Raw genomic sequence first — 25,161 nt, 5'->3', positions numbered from 1 at the left:
GAAAAAATGGAAATTTGGCAAAAATGTTGAGAAAGGGTAATCAACAACAGATGTTATAAGGGTTAAAAGTTGACCAACGATTTCTCATTTCTCCAACAATATTTACAAAACCATTGTTTTTAGGAACCACCTCACAAGGAGAGCAAAACTACATTCAAGAAGTTTATTAACCCTTCAGGTGCTTCACGAGAACTAAAGCAATGTGGAAGGAAAAAATGAACATTTTACTTTTTTCACAAAAAATTTACTTTGGAACCATTTTTTTTTATTTTCACAAGGGTACCAGGAGAAAATGGACCACAAAATTTGTCGTGCAATTTCTCCTGAGTATGCAAATACCCCGCATGTGGGGAAAAGCCACTGTTTGGGCGCATGGCAGGGCTCAGAAGAGAGGAAGCACTGTTTGACTTTTTGAATGCAAAATTGGCTGGAATCAATGGTGGCGCCATGTCACATTTGGAGAGCCCCTGAATAGTGGAACCCTCCAATTCTAACTCCAACCCTAACCCAAACACACCCCTACCCCAAATCCCAACCCTAACCATGATGTCTTTGTGGTAATTATAGACTTTGAAACACGTTGAATAAACCACCAGAGTTTTTCACTACATCTGAATTTGTACAATTATGGCAGCGCAAATTTAATCCACAATTATTTCCTATTATAACATCTCTGAGAAGGTCATGTTGGCAGCTCGTGGATCTGCAGCAGCTAATACATACATGCCTTCGCTCTATACCATCAGGTGAGCAGCTCTTTGATAATAACTGCAAATAATCTGAGGGATAAGACCTTATTTGTGCTTTATTGTTTCCTTAATTTACACATGCTAAATCTAAAAACTCTGATTGTGTAGCAACTGCTGCACTCAGTAAACTTAAGGATACATCGTTGGAATCATGGATTCTTTTCCTACATTATGAAGCTCTCAGATGCGGTAGTAAAAGCCTGCCGACTGATTCCCTTTAACGCTACGGGAGAACAAATCAAACTCAATAAACTTAAAGGAGTTGTTGAGAACAAAATGAAAAATTATGAACTCATTAATGCCTATCTATTATCACCAACCTGAATCTACTGCAATATAGGCACGTCTACGTTGGCAGAGAGAATTGAAGACCGCCGATAAACTAGCCGCCGGACCATTACAGCGCCGGACCATTACAGCCTGTGATTGGCTGCAGCAGTCAGGTTTCATCTCTCATCAGAAAAACATCTTCATCTGCCACCGCTGAATCTAGGTGGGTGACAGTAAGTGAGAATGACTGAGTTTCTACTTTTTATGAATCCGTTTTCCTGTCCAATCTTGTATTTTGTAAGGATACTGCTTTAAATCTCTTTTGGCCTTACTCACCATATTAAGCTCTAACATTTATCTGTTATTCATTGACTATTTCATATCTATCATCATACATCGTGCACAGATGCACAAGTGACTGGAATATTTGTCATATTATTGTGAAATAAGAAAGTTAATCACCATCACAACATCTTTAAAATGTGCATAATTTAGAACGAGTAATGGAGATCTCTTGCCGACTACAAAAAAACACAACTTGACAGCTCCAATAAAAGTGCGCTCAGTTCAATCACTGTCACACAAGAGAGTGCAGGTTATGAACTTGTTGTTGCTTTGGGGGAGTTTTAATTCTAGTTTTGGAGCTGAAGGCAACGTGTTTCCATCCGCAGTCCTCATCTGCGAATGTCGTGTTGCTAGGAGACCCAGGACTCTTATGGCCAGACTGAAGACTTATAGAGCTCGAGAATTGAAACACTAAATCAAAGCCTGTCTTCTCATGCCTGCTGGAGTTATGTTTCTAGTTTGGGTATACTTATATTACAAGGCAATAGAGTTCACCGTTCTTTTTTTTTCAAAATAGTTATTTACTGTAATATATAAACTGCAGGCTTTCGTGATCCTTAAAGTGTAAGAGTATGCTTACATGTATGCGTTTTTGGTACGTTTTCTGTTCATCTTTTCTTATGCTAATTTTAGCTGCGTTTTGCAGTACCAATTATGTCTATGGCATTTCAGAAATAGAGCACGTCACTTCTTTCAGGGTTTATTCAGCGATTTTTCACCCGTTGAAAGTAATGAGTGGTGAAAAAACGCTGCAAAAAATGCAATTATCAGGTTTTGCTGCATTTTTTGTGCCAAAATCTGATGAAGTAGAATCAGATTTTTTTTTTTTGGCACTAGCCTTTATCAGCATGCACAAGAGACAAATGTACCCTGACAGGAATGCAGCAAAAACACAACAAAAAAACAAGCAAAGACGACTTTTTTTGCAGCAAGTTTCTTAGGCTAGTTTCACACTTGCGTTTGTAGGCGCAGCGGACACTCGCCGTGAAGCTCTGCCCCCTGACGCACTTCCTCCGGGCAGCGCCATTTGACATTTTTGGCTGGAATTGAGAACGGACACCATGTCGTGTTTGAAAAGCCCCTGATGTACCAAAACAGTGAAAACCCCCCACAAATTACACCATTTTGGAAACTAGACCCCCCCAGGAACTTATCTAGATGTGTGGTGAGCACTTTGAACCCCCCAGTGCTTCACAGAAGTTTATAATGCCCGGGCGTGAAAATAAAAAAATCGCATTTTTTCCACAAACATGATCTTTTAGTCACCAATTTTTTTTTTTTTATTTTCCCAAGGGTACCAGGAGAAATTGGACCCTAAAAGTTGTTGTCCAATTTGTCCTGAGTACGCTGATGCCCCATATGTGGGAGAAAACTACTGTATGGGCACACGTCGGGGCTCGGAAGGGAAGTAGTGACGTTTTGGAATGCAGACTGATGGAATGGTCTGCGGGTGTCATGTTGCTTTTGGAGAGCCCCTGATGTGCCTAAACAGTGTAAACCCCCACAAGTGGCCCCATTTTGGAAACTTGACCCCTAACGAACTTATCAAGATGTGTGGTGAGCTCTTTGAACCCCCCAGTGCTTCACAGAAGTTTATAACAACCGGGCGTGAAAATAAAAAAATCGTATTTTTTCAACAAACATGATCTTTTAGTCCTCATTTTTTTTATTTTGCCAAGGGTACCAGGAGAAATTGGACCCCAAAAGTTGTTGTCCAATTTGTCCTGAGTACGCTGATACCTCATATGTGGAAGAAAACTACTGTATGGGCACACGTCGGGGCTCGGAAGGGAAGTAGTGACGTTTTGGACTTTGATGGAATGGTCTTCGGGTGTCATGTGCGTTTGGAGAGCCCCTGATGTACCTAAACTATTGAATCTCCCCACAAGGGACCCCATTTTGGAAACTAGACCCCCCACGGAACTTATCTAGATGTGAGGTGAGCACTTTGAACCCCCAAGTGCTTCACAGAAGTTTATAACGCCAGACCGTGAAAATAAAAAAAACATTTTTTTTCCACAAAAATGATATTTTTGCCCCGAATTTTTTATTTTCCTAAGGGGTAACAGGAGAAATTGTACCCCAAAAGTTTTTTAGCAATTTATCCTGAGTACGCTGATACCCTATATGTGGGGGTAAAACACTGTTCGGGCGCATGGCAGAGCTTGGAAGGGAAGGAGCACCATTTGACTTTTTCAAAGCAGAATTGGCTGGAATTGAGATCAGACGCCATGTTGCATTTGGAGAGCACCTGATGTTCCTAAACAGTGGAAACCCCCCAATTCTAACTCCAACCCTAACCCCAACACACCCCTAACCCTAATCTCAGCCCTACCCCTTACCCTAGCCCTAACCCTAACCCTAATTGGAAAATGGAAATAAATACATTTTTTATTTTATTATTTTTCCCTAACTAAGGGGGTGATAACGGGGGGTTTGATTTACTATTTATGGCGGTTTTTATGTTTGGCAGCTGTCACATACTAAAAGACGCTTTTTATTGTAAAAATAGTTTTTACATCACCACATATTGAGAGCTATAATTTTTCCATATTTTGACCCACTGAGTCATGTGAGGTCTTATTTTTTGCGGGACGAGTTGACGCTTTTATTGGCATCATGTTCGGGCACGTGACATCTTTTGATCGCTTTTTATTCTGATTTTTGTGGCGCAGAATGAACAAAAACCAGCATTTCATGAATTTCTTTTGGGGGGTGCGTTTACACCGTTCTGCGTGTGGTAAAATTGATAAAGCCCTTTTATTCTTCGGGTCAGTACGGTTAAAACGATACCTCATTTAGGTCTTTTTTTATGTTTTGGCGCTTTTATGCAATGAAAACAATTTTATATAAAAAATAATTATTTTTGCATCGCTTTATTCTGTGAGCTATACATTTTTTATTTTTTCACTGATGATGCTGTATGCAGCTCGTTTTTTGCGGGACAACATGACATTTTCAGCGGTACCATTTATATTTATATGCGTCTTTTTGATCGCGCGTTATTACACTTTTTGTTCGGCAGTATGATAATAAATCATTATTTTTTGCTTTGTTTTTTATTTTTATTTTTTAAGGGGTTAACTAATGGGACAGTTTTATAGGGCGGGTCTTTACGAACGCGGCGATACCAAATATGTGTACTTTTATTGTTTTTTTTTATTTCCAGAAAATGAATTTATTAGGGAATATTTTTTTTTAAAATTTATTTAGCGATTTTTTTAAAATTATTTTTACGCTTTTTTATTTTTTAACTTTATTACATTGTCCCAGGTGGGACATCACTGTCCTGTGACAGATCGCTGATCTGTCACATCACAGATCACCGTGACAGATCAGCGATCTGTCACATGCACTGCACAAGGCTTCCTCCCTGCCTGCGCTTTGCAGGCATGAGGAAGCCAGCTCCCTGCAGGCCCCCGAAGGTCCCCGTCTCCATCTTGGATCTGGGGACCTGCAGGGAAAGAGTCCCCCACAGCAGCGCTGCACATTGCTCTGCTGTGGGGGGCTCAGGGAAGCACAGAGGGAGCCCCCTCCCTGCCGATGCTTCCCTTTAACCCCCGGTACACCGCAATCATGTTTGATCGCGGTGTTCAAGGGGATAACGTGTCGGGGGCGGTCCGTGACCGCCCCTGACCCATTGTGCTGGGTGTCAGCTGTGATAATCAGCTGACACCAGGCCGCGATCAGCAGCGCTCACCACATGGGCGTCGCTGATCGCTGTGACGTACTATCCCATCCCTGGGAATTAAGTCCCAGGGCACATGGACAGGATAGTACATCACATGACAGAAAAGGGTTAAAGAATACATCATATTGATGTTCGTCTGATTACAAGATTTCCATATATTGCAAACTTGGGAATCACCCATCAATACAATCACTGAACGTAGTCTTTAGAAGAACAGTCAGTAGGACACAACACTTTGGGAGTCAATTTTACATGCTCATAATAAAACTGAATTTTGTGTGTATTAAGACCGCAGTGCTTGAGCCCCTAACACTGTTTATGACCACTATGACCTTAGTCTGGCTCCGTAAGATCACAGAATAAAAACACTAATATTTGGTCATATTACTGTTTAAAACTAACCTAACTGATGATAATAAATTAATACAGAAAGGAAGAAACATACTTAACTATTGGCCTTGAGATGCAGCCTAGTTGTCAATTATTTATACAATGAAGATCAGGTTTCTTCCCCTGAATCTGAAAACTGAACTGTTGCTTTAGGATAGAAGCAGTAATTGCATGATACTTACTTGCTCTAGATATCTACATGACCAATCAGATGTCCTGTTGGCAAGAATGTTGAAGTTTCAAATGAACTATCTTATCAGCATTGATAAACTAAGGTATAAAAACCAACCCAAATAACCACATTCTAGATTAATTTTACAAAATTTGGAAAAATAAATAATATACTGTAAGGACAAATTCATTAAAGACGTTGTCCGCCACTTTAACAATGTTGGCCTATCTTTAGGATAGGCTATCAATGTCTGATCGGTAGTGGTTCAACACCTGACACCCCTGCTGGTCAGCTGCTCCCGGTGCCGGCGATGGTTAGATCTACTCAGTTGCAGAGTTGCACAGCTCTGTTGATGAAATAGTGATCCCGACCGAGTACTGTACAGTAAATCTGCCCCCTAATGATTTGAATAGTGACTGGTTGTACAGTACTTGGCTGCGTTCAGTATACAGTTGATGGAGCAGCACTGTGCAGTTCCATAACTGAGCAGTTCTGGAAGTCGCATACACCGAGAACAACTGTCGGCGGTGATGCTGGGTGATGCACTGATCAGAGATTGATGACCTATCCTAAGGAAAGGCTATCATTGTTAAAAGTGTGGATAAACTCTTTAACATGGCAGAAAATATTTAAAACTCAATTGAAAAATTGATAAAGACCATCATTGATGATTTTACTTGGCACTGGCACTTCGCACAATTTTGGTCAACAGTTATCAATCATCTACACAGTTTGCAACATGTACATGTGATTTTTACCTTAAAATGAACACATGAGCCCTTTGTAGCCCCAGACAGTGAGTAATATCAAAATTCCTCCCAGTGTAAAAGCTAGTGATTTTCTCTCCAGACATGAGATCAGTGATGCAAAGTCTTTGTAATTTTCTTTCTGTAATTTATCCATCAAAAGTGATTAATGGAATCCCACTCTCATGACTGGATATATGGCTTAATTGTTAGATTTGTTCTTTGATGGACACAATATAATTAATGTAAATTTGTCAACATGAAAAAATTTATTTATAGATAAAAATTTACAAAACAAAAATTGTACTATTGAACATTTCCTATACACAAGGATAATGCTGAATAAATGCAAATTAAGATTTTGATTCATCATATAGGAAATATTGTTAGGAAATGAGTTTAGAATTCACATACGTAGATACATCTGGAAAGCATAAAACTTTCCGTCAACTCCTAAAGAACGCTGGTCTCTGGAGAAACATGCACCAATTAACTCTCGAACATTACAAACTAAACAATGTACCTTCACAAAACATGTACCAAACTTATTACAGCTGGAAGAAGATGAGGAGAACAATACTAAATACATTCCCTGTACTGAATCCAAAGCCATCACAAATGGTCTGGTGCTTACAATGTCAGACTGGGCAGTCAAGATCCCACCAGCAATCAACTCCAGGACCCCACTTTTCAGCTACACGTAGATGTGACATTATCATCAATGACAAATTCATATAACAATGAACTGGGTAGAGCAGAGTACTGCAGTGCGCAGGCGCCGGACCTCTCTGACCTCTCCCGGCACCTGCGCACTGCAGTACTTTACTCTACTCTCAACAGGGCAGATAAAGTACACCTATGCAGGAGCCGAGGGAGAAGCAAGGAGGAGGACATCATCATATGAAGATGTGAGGCACCGGACCGGACTCGACACCCACCGCACCTGACTCCGCCCCCTGGTGAGTATAATCTAACGTGTTTTTCTTATCTTCCAGGTTACATCCGGGGCTTATCTACAGCATTACAGAATGCTGTAGATAAGCCCCTGATGGCGGTGCCAGCAGCTGATAGGGCTAAAATGGGGTGACAGATTCCCTTTAAAGAGGATAAATCACCATGTGAAAAATGACCAATTTTTTATATTATTTATTCCCACTGGTCCCATGATTATTCCATTTCAGTTTTTCTTTTAATTGACCACATGCTTCCAGAGATAGGGGCCCTTTTATTTAGTCTTAATTTATGGTCTTTACCAAGATGTCAGTGCTCACAGGGTAATAACTCAGAACTGGCTAAAGACTTGTCCCCAGAAAATCCTCTGATCATCAACCCCTGGGTAAAGATAATAAAAAGTATCTTTAGAACTATATGGTAGATTTAAGAAAATAATAAAAATGTGCCCACTTTTGATCTGGCGACAGGGACTCTTGAAAGTCAATCATTGCCATTGTCAGGTTTATACTTTCCAAGCAGAATATTTCCAAAGATGTATCAATTATGGGGCTTCTCTCTGAAGTTTATATAAAATCATAGTTTTATCTGCTGAAGCTCTTCTAGTATTCTCAATAAGCATTGGTCAAGCATAGACCTTCCAGCTCCTTTGTGTATGGGACTAATAAAGATGGCATAGTACAGTTCCATAGAGTGGTCTTGAGCATGCTCCCACCAATTCTTGTGAATGATCGGGGCTCCTGATTGAGGTCAGTCCCTTTAAAATGGAACGTTGACTATCGATACGTTAGAAAGATTCTGTTCTAGCTCCCATAATGGGAACTCTGAGGCTGACATGTAAGGGGGGTCACTGTGGGTGTTAATTTAAAGAGCTTTATGACTGTCTCCATTATTTTTGGTGCTGACAATTCTGGGTGTATAGGGAAATCTATGCATAAAGTTAATGGAGAGCCACTGTGTGAGAGCCATGCTGGAATATATAGGGATAGTTTTCACAAGGTTGCACTGATGATATATTAAACATGCGTAATCATTTCAGAGCAATTTTATTAAAGTGACTTCTTATTGAAACATGGTCATATTGATTGATCCTAAAACAAGCAGATATGCAATTATGTTTGTATTAAAATAGCCTTTTTCTATACAGAACATTTTATTGGCACTCGTAAATTTGTCAAGATGTCTAAATATCTGCCAAATTCTCAAGATATGATTCATACCACACGAATGCATATGGCAATTATGTGGAAAGAAGTGATGAATTGGATCCAACAAGAAATTAACTGAAGACAGGAGGACATGACACCCTGTGGGAGTGAGTAATGTGAGCATTAGGTAATCGCGTGTTAATCAGACGATCAGAATCTTTATTTGTTTATCAGTCTGGCTGTCATGAATGTTCATAAAAGCCATAATTATATTTAAAGGAAAGCATAATAGGATCCATCAATGGTGCCTTATTGATGGTTTCTAGGAGCCTCGAAAATTTTCTTCTACTTTGCAAGCAAACTGGAGAGGATGCAAAGACTTAATCACGGTAATTAAAATATATGTCAAAGATGGTGTGATTTACCTTTACCAAGGTGTGACTTCATTCAAGATTGAACATTTGTATTTTCATTGAGTTTCCAAACTTATGATCCTTTCGTTTCACCAATTCACACTCCAATTGACCCAAGAGGCCCAGACTGACTCACTATAGTAGTATACCTGGGGGCTTTATTTACGTTTCTAAACCCCTTTTACATACCCCAAATTATCACTTGTCAATTATAGTAAAATCTAGAGAAAAGTATGATCCGGTTCACATACAGCAACAAATGTAATAGACTAGATCAATCTCTAATTTAAATGAAGTAGGAAAAACAATTGTTTTTTTGGCTAGCCTCTTATCTCCAGTTGCAGATGAATATCACCTTCTGATCCTCCAGTATTCTACACTCCAGTTTTTTTCACAGTTCATGCAAACAGTCTGGCTGTGATTATTAGAGGTTTTCTTCACCTTTATCTTCAAAGAAGGCAGATACCGCCAAAAGTGAATCAAAGCCACAGGCATCTTATCATATTAAGATCTATTACACTTGCTAGAAGTCAAGAAATCCACAAATTTAAAATCACTTAAAATCACCACGAAGACCAATTGTATTTTATCTGATTTAGGTTTCGCCTATTCTAGCTTCTTCCAGGGCATGCAATGATTTTTTTTTTTAACAGCCATGAATTTCTTGACTTCTATGGTGATGAAAAGTCGCTGATTGTGTTATTACACTAACAAATCCCTGTTCTTCACACTACTTTTGTTAGAATGTTTCATTGGTGGAACAGGTGGAAAGCCTTTAAAAATGGCATTCGGACTCAGCTTTCCATAATCTGTGAAAAAAGTGGAGTGTGGATGGTCTGAGAATTGTCTATCGTTATTCATTTTGGAACCAAGCTTGCATTGATTAATTTTCATTTATTGTACTGGTCTCCCAATATAAAGATTAGAGACTTTTGGGGCTCCCAAGGCATCATAGTCTATAAGCAAGCAATATGCAGGTCAGGGAAAGAGGTGATTTGTCCCCATCACTTACTGTCAATGGTGTATTCTGTATTATCAGCCTTCAGCATAAACTGGATCTGTCACCAGATTTTACAATCTTAATTGTAGATAGCATTACATACATATCTCATAGACCCAGCAAGGAGGCAGATGTTCCTTGTCAATCTATGTCAGAAAGACTCTATCATTCCGATATTAATATGTAAATTTTATGAGTCAGGCCAGAGCTAAACTCATGAAAATCTCATCTAAGTATCAAACAGGAAAACTTTCTGAATGTTTTATGCTGCTGTTTTGATGTAGATTTTCAGTAAGTACATCAGCCTAGTCAGGGCTAAGAGATCTATTTCATAATACAGTTTATATGGTGAAATTGGTTGATTTATTGTAATCCTGCCTGTGAAGATAATAAAATGACTACTGAGAAGTGACCTTTATAGAAGAGGCAGTGCCAACCTAATAAGAGGCTCGGTCATTGTAAGACATGCAAGATTTTAGGATTATCTTTCAATAAAATGGGACAAGGCATAAAAAAATACCAAAAAAGAAAAAAGTCTATGATAAAACCATTAAAGGATAAGTAATTTTCCGACAGCTAATTCCATTTAAAGATTTTAGCATCAGTGGATAATGATTACCTTATCTTTACCTTCCATAGTGTTTTCAATTACTTATTAAAGGGAATCTGTCAGCGAGATTTTACCCCCAAACTATTGACATGCACATGTAGCTCTTTCAAAGACAAGTCCAGCAATATCTTTACATGCACAGGCCAGTTACTCCGTTTCTGAGAAATTAGCATTTGCGTTAATATGCAAATGAGGTTGTAGACTTGAAGCCTCTGTCATTCCAGCTCTATTCCACTTCCAGGGCCGCCTCCTTCTGCCGTTGTGTTGTTTGACTTCAGGCAAAGGAGCTTTAAGTCAAGCAGGAGGAAGCAACACTGGGTGAGTAATAGAGCTGGAGTGACAGGGGCTTCATATCTTGAGCTTCATGTGTAAATCAATTCAAATGCTGTTATCTCAGAAACGGAGGAATAGACTGGCCATGTGAAGATATTGCTGGACTCGTCTTTGAAACAGCTACAGGCTCATATAAATAGTTTGGGACTGAAATCCTGGTAATGAAAATCAGCACAGGACACTAGGTAGTGATATCCACCTCCTTTCTCTTATTCAAATTTACTGGTAGAAGCGTTTGCGAAATGGCGTAGGGGTTTGGGGTATGTGCAGTGGTTCTGGTCCTCCCTTGGTTCTCCTCTGATCATTGTCCACTTCAGGTGATGTAATCCTCTTCTTATGCACTGGCATTTGTACTGCACTATATAAATGTGTAATATATGTAGTAACCTTGCAAGGATAGTACTGTGCACTGACATGACAGCCAGTTCATAAATGGTGATCAGCTCTTTTTTGCACTAAAAGCATTTATTAGCCTTTTCATATATAAACTTTGTTAACTGACTGTCATGCTTTAGTGTACACCACCTTTAAACCATGAACCGGTAGTTGACCCTGCCTTATTTTGGACATCCTTTCCGGAGGCTTATTTCCACCCTGTTTGTTGTCTTGTATTGTCAACCTTTTATCATTTTTGTTACTAAATCATGATTTTAATCTATATTGCTGGAATCATTTTGTCCTTAGGTGGATCATTGCCGCTATTTTGGATTGTGTGAGTTCTTTTACAAATTTTTTCTTATAGTAAATTATTGGAATCACAGACATAGTTATTGCAATATTATTCTGTTATATAATGTCAGGTTTATACTAAAATAGGTGAGTGTCAAGGCCTTGTGCATGGAACCTGTGCAGTAGTGTAGTAAAGGTCTATGAGCTAAGTGATTGTCACATAGACAGGATAGGTGATAAATGTCAGAAAGCTGGGGGTCAGACCACTGGAACATGAAAAAGAGTATCAAAGTCTTCTAGTGACCATGAACAACCATTGCTTCATTAAAGAAGCACTCCTCTCATAAAAGTTTTCATCCTCTTGACCCTTTTCCGACATAAGGCGTAATAGTACGCCGATGTCAGACTCCCTACCTTTGATGTGGGCTCCGGCGCCAAGCCCACATCTTTTCTTGCATATGTCTGCTGTTTTGAACAGCTGACGTGTCTTTAACAGCTGCAGGTGGAATCGTGATCCACCTGCGGCTGTTAGCTAGTTAAATGCCGCTGTCAAACTCTGACAGCGGCATTTAATACGCTTTTCCAGCAAGTGCGCAGGAAATCCCATCCATCAGCGCCCATGTCACATGACCGTGGGTTGCCAATTGGTTGGCATGACAACAAGAGGTCTCCAGCAGACCTTTATGGTTGTCACTGTCAGATTGCTATGAGCAGCACCTGGTGGTTGGCGCTCATAGCAAGTCAGCAATTCTGCTACATACAGGCAATCTGATCATCACCTGTATGTAGCAGAGGAGATCGGGTTATGGCAGCTTTTAGTCTCCCATGGAGACTATTGAAGCCTGCCAAAAGTAAAAAAAGTTTTTAAAAATCTAAAAAAAATATAAAATGTTCAAATCACCCCTCTTTTTCCCCATTGAAAATAAAACAATTAAAAAAAATCAAACCTACGCATATTTGGTATCGCCCCATTCAGAATCACCCAATCTATCAATGTAAAAAATGGGCGATCAAAAGATCATATCTGTACCAAAATGGTATCATTAAAAACGTCAGCTCAGAACACAAAAAATAAAAAGTACAAATCGTCCAGTAAAAAACAAGCTCTCACATGGCCATTTTGACAGAAAAATTATTAAAAAGTTATGGCTCTGTGAAGAAGGGGAGCAAAAAAACAAAAACTCAAAAACAAAAATACCCCCGGTCACAAAGGGGATAATATATTGAAGTCATCGTATTATATAGCACTGTGTACAAAACGGGTTAATATATTGAAGTCATGATATTATATGACACTGTGTACTTAAAATTGTCCATTTTGCCTTTCTACCCAGTTAATTCTGATTTCTCTGCTCTATGTAGAAACAGGATGTTTCTTTCCTTCTTCACCTCCTGACCCAGCTGCTCCCTCCTCCCCCTGCCAGGGACTTTTGCAATGATGTCTCATGCAGGTAAAAGAGACTTTCTGTTTCTACATAGATCAGCTAGTATGTCTTTAATTGCATGGTGTCATAGACCTAATGGAATAGAGAAGAATTATCTGGGTTGAAAGGCAAAATAAGCAATTGTAAATACACAGAGCTATATAATATGATGACTGCAATATACTTGTCTTACACTTGTAGAACTTTAGAAATGAATGGAGCAGTGGTTGCGCTGGGACTTTTTTTTCACGCTGGAAACATTTGGCTCTGGAACTCTTTGGCATCTGTACTATGGCTTTGTTCCAAAGAGTGCTTTAATATTGCCATGATCATTTGCGGATTTTGGCAATATGCTTGAACAATGAATGGACAGCTGTAAATATTTTTCTGTTTTTATTTTCTATAAAAAAATCTACTGTAATGTAAAACCTAGCTTCATGCCCTACTCTGTGCAGCTGTTTATGACACATTATCAAATAATGTTATCATCATTGGAACTACAGTCACCTATTATTCAGATGTGCCTTCTAGAGGTCTTCAATGAGTTCAGAAAATGGAGGGAAATATCTTGTATTATTCCCATCTGTGTCAATGGTCAGCCGTTAACAACCATTAATGAGGTTTTGTAGGCAACCCAAGCAGCAGGTAATATCGCTGACTTGTAATACAAGCAAAACTAATAAGAAACCACGCTTTCCAAAATGCTAATGTCGGGAGCGCTTTATCGGAGATGAAGGAAATTGCTTTGCTGCTGAAGCTGCAATCATCTCACCTACAAATAGGCTTTAGATGGGATTTGCAAAAAAGTTGCCCTAATAATTGTTAGTTTGACCTTATCATCTAAAATTAGTTTCCTTAGACGACAATGCAATTCGATCAATGCATTAAACACGCATTAGTGTTTCCTGTGCAATATTTCATAGTGCTATCTTGGCAACAAAGAATGAGGGCTTTGATTTTCTTTCTTCATGACATGATTTTTATCAAAGCAACCTTGGTATATTGTTTAATAGTTAGGCAATACACCAGCTTGTGTATATGGAATTGGATGGGTGGGCCAACCAGCTAATGTACATAGAAGCCTCTCCACATTCCCTCGACAGAGATGTTGCAGAATATAAGCATCTGACAATTTAGATTGAAATACCCAATCTTCTCATTGACCAAGGAAATGGCCAGTAATGACTTTGTCCCACCATTCAGTCCATTCACCATCCAGTTCCCTAAAACAAATGACATTTTGAATGCTGTAGTCCTGGATATGCTACAGCATTCAAAACACGTTGTTTTCTTAGGGAAGAGCTCACCCCAAATTCTCTCTAAGTATGTACACCTCTTTTGAATTTTAATGGACTACAAGTAAAGTATTAGATTTTTTATATACCCTGGAAGCTGGATCTCTTCCCTTCATTGGATATGTTTATCCCAACGCTAGGCAGTGGTGTTCTCTCTGGGCTTCTGCATTGATTGGATTTATTTAGGAAAGGGTGAGCTGGACTTCGTTGGTTACCTTTTTCTCACATACGGTAACTGCAGACATTTGCCCTAAGCTTGGACACCCCCATTAAAGGGAACCTGTCAGCAGGATTGTGTTCAGTAACCTACAGACAGTGTCGGGTTGGCGCCGTTATACTGATTAAAATGATACCTGGTGATAAAATCCATCTAGTGGTTGTTGTTTAATCTTTATTTTTAATTTTGAGATAACGATATGCTCGTGCTTCAAGGTGGCATGTGGGGGGTCTTCATGTGGTGCTCTGATTACATATTCATCTGTATGGCTTCTGAGGGGTCACTGATCCCTCAATGACCTGCCCTCTATTTTACATAATGAATATTATATACATTGAGAAAATAATCACCTGCAGCAGGCAGGCGATGGCGACAGCGGTGTCTGCGCTTTGGCACGATCGCATGAAAAAATCTACAATTTAATTCTTTATTTGATGCTAAAAATAAATTAATTTAAAAAAAGTGCCTCAAAATGGTTCCGGCAGCTATCAGATTGCCTATAGCTATTACTGTGCAGGCGCGGCCGGCGCCATTTTGAGACACTTTTTTTTAATGAATTTATTTATAGCATAAAATAAAATAATTAAATGCACATTACACATGTGATCATGCTGTAGCGCAGGGGCTGCCACCGGTGCCTGCCTGCTGCAGGTGTTTTTGTATTTTTTCTCAATATATATAATATTCATTATGTAAAATCAGGGGCAAGTCACTGAGGGATCAGTTACCTGTCAGAAGTCATACAGATGAATACAGCGCACCACATGAAGACCGACCCCCACCGGCCATCTCAAAGCACGAGCATATCATTAACTGAAAACTGAAAATAAAAATTAAACAACAACCACAAGACGGATTTCATCACCAGGAATCATTTTAATCAATATAACGGCACTGACCTGACACTGTCTGTAGGTTACTGTGCACAATCCTGCTGACAGGTTCACTCAAAGGCATTCTGGCAATATTTTGTATTGCGAGTCTACCTGCCAGCTCTCATGAGGCTTTATAAGTGGTCTCATTCATGATTATATGTCAAATCCCAGCCCTGACCTTCTAAATTGCCCACCCTAGAGTAATATTATGATCTATGCTTAATACTGGAAAACCACACAGCGTCCGGGTGCAACAGACCCTAAATTGCAGCCATATTATGATACTCTGAAATAGATTTGTTACAGCTTCCAGTGAATTTCCATTCTGAATATCAAACCTGATCATTATCTGGAGTTTTTTTTTCCCATGTTGACCTCAAGAACACTGTTCTAATTGCTTTGCATTTTTTTTCTTAACTAACATTATATTTAGTGCGTTGTGGAAAAAAAAAGTGCTAATTGTTAATTGATTTTTGCTTATAAACGTTGAAGTTCTGCTAATAAATCTGTGGGCGACGCTCGCCCACAAAATTCCTGTAACCAAACCATTGGTACGCTGTGTTGTGCTATTTTACTGAAAAACTAATTAAGAATGAAGGTGGTGTCCTTATTTCATTCTCTGCATTATCTTGATGAGATGTTGGACTGCGCAACTAACAGGATGTTTATTAAACTGCATTTCCACCTAAAAGAAAACAAATTAACTGTGAATGTCCTTGAGTTGTCATCTTTCATCAAGGTAATTCTTCCCAGCCAGATTGTATATAATATCTGTATAAAAGTGATAACAATTTGGAGATTTACAGTATTAGGAGTGGCACAATAGAGGTGATTCAACTGACTCTCCTACACTTGTTTTGTTTCCTGTCCAGTGATTTGGCATTGGATAAATCAATGCTAGGTGAAATAAATGGGTGCACTCTGTGACTTTGTAGCCTTGACCCCTTTTTCCAATATTTATTAATCCGGGGTTTGAAATTATCTCCTTATATCTCTATCCATTATGAATAAAGAAAAAATGTGATGTACCACCAAATGGCTAATCTGATTTCCAAGTAAGAAGTCCAAACTAGGTCATAACAATATAAAGATGGACAGTTGTACAGATACACAAACCATGGGGTTGTCCAAAACTACTGTAGTAGGGTCCATCAAGGAAGAGTACCCAGAGTTGGTCGCCAGCCACCGCATCTGTTGTCTCTATAAGGCTACTTTCAGACTTGCGTTAGGAGGTGCAGCGCAGGGCCGCCACTAAGTTCCGCCCCCGGACGTGCCTCCTCCGGTCAGCTCCTCCTATGGGCGCATGACACTGCATGCAACCAGCTTACCTTATATTTAGCATTGGGTACGCTGGCTGTGCACTGGTATGATTTTGCCGACGTGTGCACCCTTTTGGCGCTGTGCCGAGTGCACAAAAATGCAACACGGTGCGTTTGGCACACGTCGGCACACGAGCCTGCAAAATCATACCAGCGCACAGGAGGCGTGTCCGGGGGAAGAGCTTAGCGGCGGCCCTGCGCTGCGCCTCCTAACGCAAGTCTGAAAGTAGCCTAAGTAGTGTAAAAAAACGCAGAGCTTTCTTCTCTCCCTACATTCACAAATACAAGAACTAGAAAGTAGCCACAATTTTTAATGAATTGAATTAAATTAGATTAGAATTTACTAAAATATATGAATTCAGTGAGTTTTTGGACAATTTGATTCATGCAAATTTAGCAAAATTGTTGCCAGTTAGATTCCTATGGGCTGGGAGAGCATTAAAAAAATCACACTGACTTCACCCCTGACCTGCTCTTTACGAAACTCACTGTCACACTCACTCAGTGGGAATGGCAATGAGAAAAGTTGAAGTGAATCGAATTTCCAAGGATAAATTCAAGCAAATCTGCGGGATTCAAATTTTTGGGGATAGATTTGCTCATCCCTAGTCACAAGTTTTTTTTTTTCAAGAGACATATATAAAGGTTAATAAATCTCAGAACATCATGTTACAAGAATGATTAGGTGACATGAGGATTCCATAAGACAGGACTCCATTTCTCTCTGGCTACAATGCCCTGTCTCTTCTTTACTGTCATTCTATTTTATTATATTATTGCATGCATTTATTATTAATATATATTTGTATTTCTTACGATACTGTAGCACTATACTTGCCTGTCTTCACGTGAAATACTTTATTTCCCATCATCAAATAAGAATATGCCCTTGAGTTTCTACCCCAAGGGAAAGAATATGTTTTAGAAACGTAAATATGTTTCCAATTAATTAGCAATAATTAATGGGGGAACAATTTTAATTAATTGCAATTGGTGAGCTCGTCTAGGTTAATAAGAGTAAAGATAGCACTTTGGGACTCACCTACAGGTAATGAATGTTGATGTATGATAATTATGAACTGACACAATGAAACAAGTGTTATTACCATGATGATTTCATGCACAACACATATAAATGGTCTGCCAGTGTTCCAAAATCTATAGATGTTAGAGAATATTGCCATAGCCAAAGATGGGAGACTGACTATAATGTGTCCACATTGGGTTTAATAGAGGTGTCAGATAATGCTGAATAATTTGGAAATAGCTGTAATTGGAAATCCAATTCACCTGCAACCACTGAAGCTCAGAGCTTCCTTTGTTTGTTTAGCAGTAGAGTTGAGCGATACCGTCCGATACTTCAAAGTATCGGATCGGAATGGATCGGCCGATCTTAAAAAAAAAGTATCGGTATCGCCGATTCCGATACCGGAAGTCCCATTCAAGTCTATGGGACTTCCGGTATCGGAATAAGAAAAACCCTGTTTTTGCCTTGTACAGCCTCTCTGGCGTCTGTACGGGCCTTTCGGGGGGCTGTGCCGGCCTGCCAGGGGGTCTGTGCAGGCTCCGGTGGTCTGTGCCGGCCTGCCGGGGGGCTGTGCCGGCCTGCCGGTGGTCTGTTCAGGCTCCGGTGGGCTGTGCCGGCCTGCCGGGGGGCTGTGCCGGCCTGCCGGTGGTCTGTGCAGGCTACGGTGGGCTGTGCCGGCCTGCCGGGGGGCTGTGCCGGCCTGCTGGTGGTCTGTGCAGGCTCCGGTGGGCTGTGCCGGCCTGCCGGGGGGCTGTGCCGGCCTGCCGGTGGTCTGTGCAGGCTTCGGGGGTCTGTGCAGACATCGTCCGATGGGACTACAAGTCCCATCGGGCGATGCCTGCTACCATGACAGTGATTGACACATTAGCCAATGATGGGACAGTAGTAGTCCCATCATCCGGCTAATGTGTTGAATGTAAAAAAAAATAAAAAAAATTACATGCTACATACATGCTACATACATACAACATGCTACATACATACCACATATATACTACATGCATGCTACATGCTACATACATGCTACATATATACTACATGCAACATACATACTACATATATACTACATGCATGCAACATGCATACTACATATATACTACATGCAACATACATACTACATATATACTACATGCATGCAACATGCATACTACATATATACTACATGCAACATACATACTACATATATACTACATGCATGCAACATGCATACTACATATATACTACATGCTACATACATACTACATATATGCTACATACATACTACATATACACTACATGCATGCTACATACATACTGCATGCTACATACATACTACATGCTACATACATACTACATATATGCTACATACATAATACATATATACTACATGCATGCTACATACATACTGCATGCTACATACATACTACATGCTACATACCACATATATACTACATACATACTACATGCATGCTACATGCTACATACATACCACATACATACTACATACATACTACATACATACTACATGCATGCTACATGCATGCTACATGCTACATACATAACACATATATACTACATGCATGCTACATACATACTACATGCTACATACATACCACATACATACTACATACATACTACATACATACTACATGCATGCTACATACATACTACATGCTACATACATACTACATATATACTACATGCATGCTACATACATACTACATGCTACATACATACTACATATATACTACATGCATGCTACATACATACTACATACATACTACATGCATGCTACATACATACTACATGCTACATACATACCACATACATACTACATATATACTACATGCATGCTACATACATACTACATGCTACATACATACTACATATATACTACATGCATGCTACATACATACTACATACATACTACATGCATGCTACATACATACTACATGCTACATACATACCACATACATACTACATATATACTACATGCATGCTACATACATACTGCATGCTACATGCATGCTACATACATACTACATGCTACATACATACCACATATATACTACATACATACTACATACAATACATTCATACAATACATACATAGACATACAGTACATATAACATAGAGTAACATACTTACCAATACTTGTCACATTGTTCCCCGAAGCCATTGTCTTTTACGGAATAAATATTAACATAACAAACCACAAAAATACTCACCCACGATCCGAAGCAGTCCACGAGTGTGTCCCACGACGATCTTGGGTAGAGAACTGCAGCATCAGCTGATGCTGCCGTTCTCTACGGGCTGCAGGAATCCAATGACGGAAGGTAGGTATCCTTCCGCACTGTATTCCTCCGCCACTTAAAAAAAAAAAAAAGTCCCTAGTCTCACTTTATGCCATTGCTGTGTGGGAATTTCCCACGCAGCAATGGCATAAAGTGAGACTAGGGACTTTTTTTTTTTAAGTGGCGGAGGAATACAGTGCGGAAGGATACCTACCTTCCGTCATTGGATTCCTGCAGCCCGTAGAGAACGGCAGCATCAGCTGATGCTGCAGTTCTCTACCCAAGATCGTCGTGGGACACACTCGTGGACTGCTTCGGATCGTGGGTGAGTATTTTTGTGGTTTGTTATGTTAATATTTATTCCGTAAAAGACAATGGCTTCGGGGAACAATGTGACAAGTATTGGTAAGTATGTTACTCTATGTTATATGTACTGTATGTCTATGTATGTATTGTATGAATGTATTGTATGTAGTATGTATGTAGTATATATGTGGTATGTATGTAGCATGTAGTATGTATGTAGTATGTATGTAGCATGCATGTAGCATGCAGTATGTATGTAGCATGCATGTAGTATATATGTAGTATGTATGTAGCATGTAGCATGTAGTATGTATGTAGTATGTATGTGGTATGTATGTAGCATGTAGTATGTATGTAGCATGCATGTAGTATGTATGTAGTATGTATGTAGTATATATGTAGTATGTATGTAGCATGTAGTATGTATGTAGCATGCATGTAGTATGTATGTAGTATGTATGTAGTATATATGTAGTATGTATGTAGCATGTAGTATGTATGTAGCATGCATGTTGTATATATGTGTTATGTATGTAGCATGCATGTAGTATGTATGTAGTATGTATGTAGTATGTATGTAGCATGCATGTAGTATGTATGTAGTATATATGTGGTATGTATGTAGTATGTATGTAGTATGTATGTAGCATGCAGTATGTATGTAGCATGCATGTAGTATATATGTAGTATGTATGTAGCATGTAGTATGTATGTAGCATGCATGTAGTATGTATGTAGTATGTATGTAGTATTTTTTTTTTTTTTTAACATTTAACACATTAGCCGGATGATGGGACTACTACTGTCCCATCATTGGCTAATGTGTCAATCACTGTCATGGTAGCAGGCATCGCCAGATGGGACTTATAGTCCCATCAGACAATGCTTGCACAGACCCCCGGACTTCAGCACAGCCCCCCGGCAGGCCGGTACAGACCCCCACAGGGTGCCCAGACCACCGGCAGGCCGGCACAGCCCCCCGGCAGGCCGGTACAGACCCCCACAGGGTGCACACACCACCGGCAGGCCGGCACAGCCCCCCGGCAGGCCGGTACAGACCCCGGGCAGTCCACACAGCCCCCCGGCAGGCCGGCAGAGACCCCCGGAAGGCCCGAAATGACGGCGCATCATGATGCGCACACACCGCGCATCATGATGACGTCATTTCGGCTGTCAATCAACTTTGAACTTCCGATTCTGATGCCGACTTCCGATATTGAAAAAATATCGGAAGTCGGTATCGGAATTCCGATACAGCAAGTATCGGCCGATACCCGATACTTGCGGTATCGGAATGCTCAACACTATTTAGCAGTTATATCATAAGACATCATTTAGGTTGACTAATATGGCACCATTTTTGGAAGTATGTTTCAAAGATCCATTCACCAAATAGCTAATTCTTTGTCTCTTGTGAAAAACCAACATTTATTTCGAAAATAAAGATGGGACATATAAATCTTGCAGTTTGGCTATTTGCAGGTTTTGTGGCCCATTGAGATCCTAACTTTCACTGGATGTCATTGAGTAATGAGAGTAATGCGGTTTATTGAGATGATTGTGAGAAAAGTGTAACACAAATGTTTGTTTAATGGTCATCAATAGAAAAAAATGGTTTGATACAAAACTTGCTTGGATTATCTACAATATTGTCAGTGCAGAATTGTAGTCAGGGCACATGGTGATGACTCACTGCACGTATCATGAGTCACAAAACTCTTGGAGTCATGAGCCTTATTGAAGACCACAGCCATACAGTATTTGTATCAACCTTTATTGGGTTGTCTGGCCTTAAGGCCCCTTTACATTTAGAGAAGCACCAGCGATCCCGACCACGATATGACCCGGTCAGGATCGCTGGTGCATCGCTAAATGGTCACTAGTGAGCTGCCAAACAGACAGATCTCACTAGCAATGCAGCAGCGCTCGGCAGTCACTCTTACCTTTCAGATGTGGAGAGGGTGTCCGTCTTCCGCCTGCGTCCATGGCTTGCTCGTCAGCACCAGCAGGAAGCCGACGACGAGAAATGACCAGGACGATCTCGCGTGATCAGCGATAGCCAGCGGGGAGCCGGTTGGAGGTAAGTATCACATGTAGCGATATCGCTAGCAATATCGCTGCTGCGTCACAAAATCGGTGACGCTTTAGCGATATTGCTAGTGATATCGCTCTGTGTAAAGCCCCTTTTAGACTACAAATCTGTGCTCACTCTATGTAACTGCAGACTTGTGAATCCTCACATACCGTGCACTGCGCACTGTGAGGATTCTCTGGTGCTGGGAGCGTTGTTCATGTGACCGCAAGTATGTGATTTGCACACTTCTGGCCCCTTTCCAACTTGACAGAGTCTAGCCTTTGCTGAATGCATGCATTGAGCGAGGCGCCCATCAAATCATGCATGACTACACGTATGTGAATCACATACTGGTGGTCACGTGCCTGCCACCCCCGGAGCTGGAGAATCTTTACAGCGCGATGTGCACATAGAGTGACTGCAGAATTGTACCTCAAGACCAGACAACCCCTTTAATACAGAGGTACTTTACAGCCATGTCCTACACACAGTTAGGTACACCGATTGCCCTGTTTTGGTAAACATATGGGGAGAAATGAGCAGGACGGAGGTTTATGTCTTGTAGCACCTAAATTTCGCTAAATGCTTTGCCATCTACATTACAAAAATTTAATTTTTAAAAAAAAATTGCATCAAATTTTTGGTTGATTTTTTAAGTCAAGGTTTGAAAAGGAAATGCAAAATCTGTCCTGCTATTACCTCTTTTTCAATATAGGGTATATGGTATGGTAGATGTCGGATACACATGTATCGACTGGTAACAGGAGCTTAACCCATTACATATATTGCAGGGACCAACTGTGCTGTACGGCTGGCATCTGCATCTAAAAAGTCAAATAGATCAAAAGTGGTGCACTCTTGATGCAATGATGGTGCTCGAAGGAAAGAGACGTAATATAATCTAAAAGGGTGACCTTCAGCACACAATGAGTCACAAAGAAGTTTCCAATTTCTTACAATTTAATTCAATTCATAGCCGACATATTTGAATACGCAGACATGAATCCATCCAACGTTTTGGCAATAACGCCTTTATCAAGAGTATCTCTAAAAGGTTTCCGTCGTCGTGCTTCTGGTGCCACCGTGCGGTATGGTAAAGGCTGTGCCGGGTTGTAGTGGTTAAATACAGCTCCAACGCTGTAGTTGGTGTCCGTCTGCATGCTCCCGATGCTAGTAGTGCGGCGTGCGACGGAAACCTTTTACAGATACCCTTCATAAAGGCATTATTGCCGAAAACATTGGATGGATTGATGTCTGTGTTCAATTATGTCGGCTGTTAATTAAATTAAATTGTATGAAATTGGAATCTTCTTTGTGACTCGTGTGCCGAAGGTCACCCTTTTAGACCTGCATCTAACAGCTAGCTCCAAACACTGTTTTTTAACCACTTAAATGCAGCTGTTCATATCTGACGACAGAATTGAATTGTTGCAATCTGAGAGGGTCCTACTCCAAAGCCCATTGCTGCCTTCAAAGCGATCGTGAGGTGCTGAAGAGTGATCATAGCAGTGCCGGGTGGCTTACTGAAGTCCCCCATTTCTGCAGTCCTAGGCTTCATTGCAGATTGTTATTTGACTAGTCTCCAAACAGTCTCATGTTCAAGGACTAAAATAAAAAAAGTTGAAAAATTGTGAAAAAAATATTAAGCAAAGATAAAAGTTCAAATGAATCTCCTTTTCCTATTCCAAGAAATAAAAAAGGATATGTATAAAATTAATTAACCTGTATCATAAATGCCATGAATAAATAAAAAAATGTCTTTTTTACTTTACAAGATCAGTAAAGGCATCCGTATGCTGACTTATACTACCCAAAAAGATGCCAAAAAGTAACTTGACTAGTAAAGTTTATTTTAAGTTGAACATTGACCCCAATTGTTCCCTGGCGCTACATTTTTCTGCTTTCCAGTTGCTTAAGCCAAAGCTTTACCAATAAATCTGTTGAATATGTTATTATTTGACTGTTCAGCTATGCCAAGTCCTCCTACAATATCACACTTGTTTTGGAGATGTCAGCCATGCATTTCTTGAAATCCGTTCTGCTGGATGATCCATCACTTTTTCTAACCTACTGCATGTGCATTTTTTTTATTTGTCAAGCTTCCGCTTTATTACTGGGCTATATAACACTAATGGCCCTTTCTAATGACATGCTAAATGCTGTTAATGTGAATATATAAATGTCTAATAAGTTTCTAGATTTTGTGAGCCCGTGCCTTTATTGTAGTGCGTGCGTGAGGGCGACTCTGTCAGGGAGCCTCAACGTCTCTCAGCATCAGCTAAAGGTTGCGGATTCTGCCAGGAAGGATAACTATGCTGTTAGTCGCACAGTCTTGTGATTTTAGTTTCCAAAGCTGTCACATTCACAGAGAGCATGAAATCCGTAGAGTATTGCACACATATTTTAATGGTTCTGGTATTTTTGAATACTGGTTCTCTAGAGGATACATCTCAAGCCGCTATTACTGCGACAGATAAATGTTATGCTGTTTTACTGTACTGTCTCTTAGATGTAGCAAGAAACGAAACCTAAACTCAGATCATCAGCGAGTCCCTTCACTCACTTATAATTTGGGGTAAGCCAATCTGGGTTTATAAATCTTTTAACCCATGTTACGAATAGATGAAGCAATAACAATGTAAAAGAGGATTTGCCTTTTATTTATTTTTTTTTGCTCGTTTATTTCATATTTTACGTAAAAAATGCCATTATAGTATAGTTTTATACTAAAAGGTTAATAACTTTATTTTCACATATATAAAATCTTTTCATGTTGTAGCTTCACATGTCATGAGCTGATTGTTGGTATAGTATGGGATAATATCTTGCTTCTGGGAACACAAAGTCTAATAAGAGGCTC

General features: G+C 39.9%; 1 protein-coding gene across 2 annotated transcripts in view; it reads right to left on the bottom strand.

The window, feature by feature from the left end:
• Nucleotides 1-25,161, bottom strand: part of DPP6 (dipeptidyl peptidase like 6) — a 1,805,197-nt gene that overhangs the window by 1,076,267 nt on the left and 703,769 nt on the right. The gene's annotated exons all lie outside the window — the stretch shown is intronic.

Source organism: Dendrobates tinctorius, unplaced genomic scaffold (genome assembly GCF_039654945.1).
Source record: "Dendrobates tinctorius isolate UK_male_01 unplaced genomic scaffold, ASM3965494v1 ptg000070l, whole genome shotgun sequence".
NCBI classification, from domain to species: domain Eukaryota; kingdom Metazoa; phylum Chordata; class Amphibia; order Anura; family Dendrobatidae; genus Dendrobates; species Dendrobates tinctorius.
The sequence above is the reverse complement of the archived record's forward strand: the minus strand, read 5'-3'. Positions and strand labels throughout refer to the sequence as shown.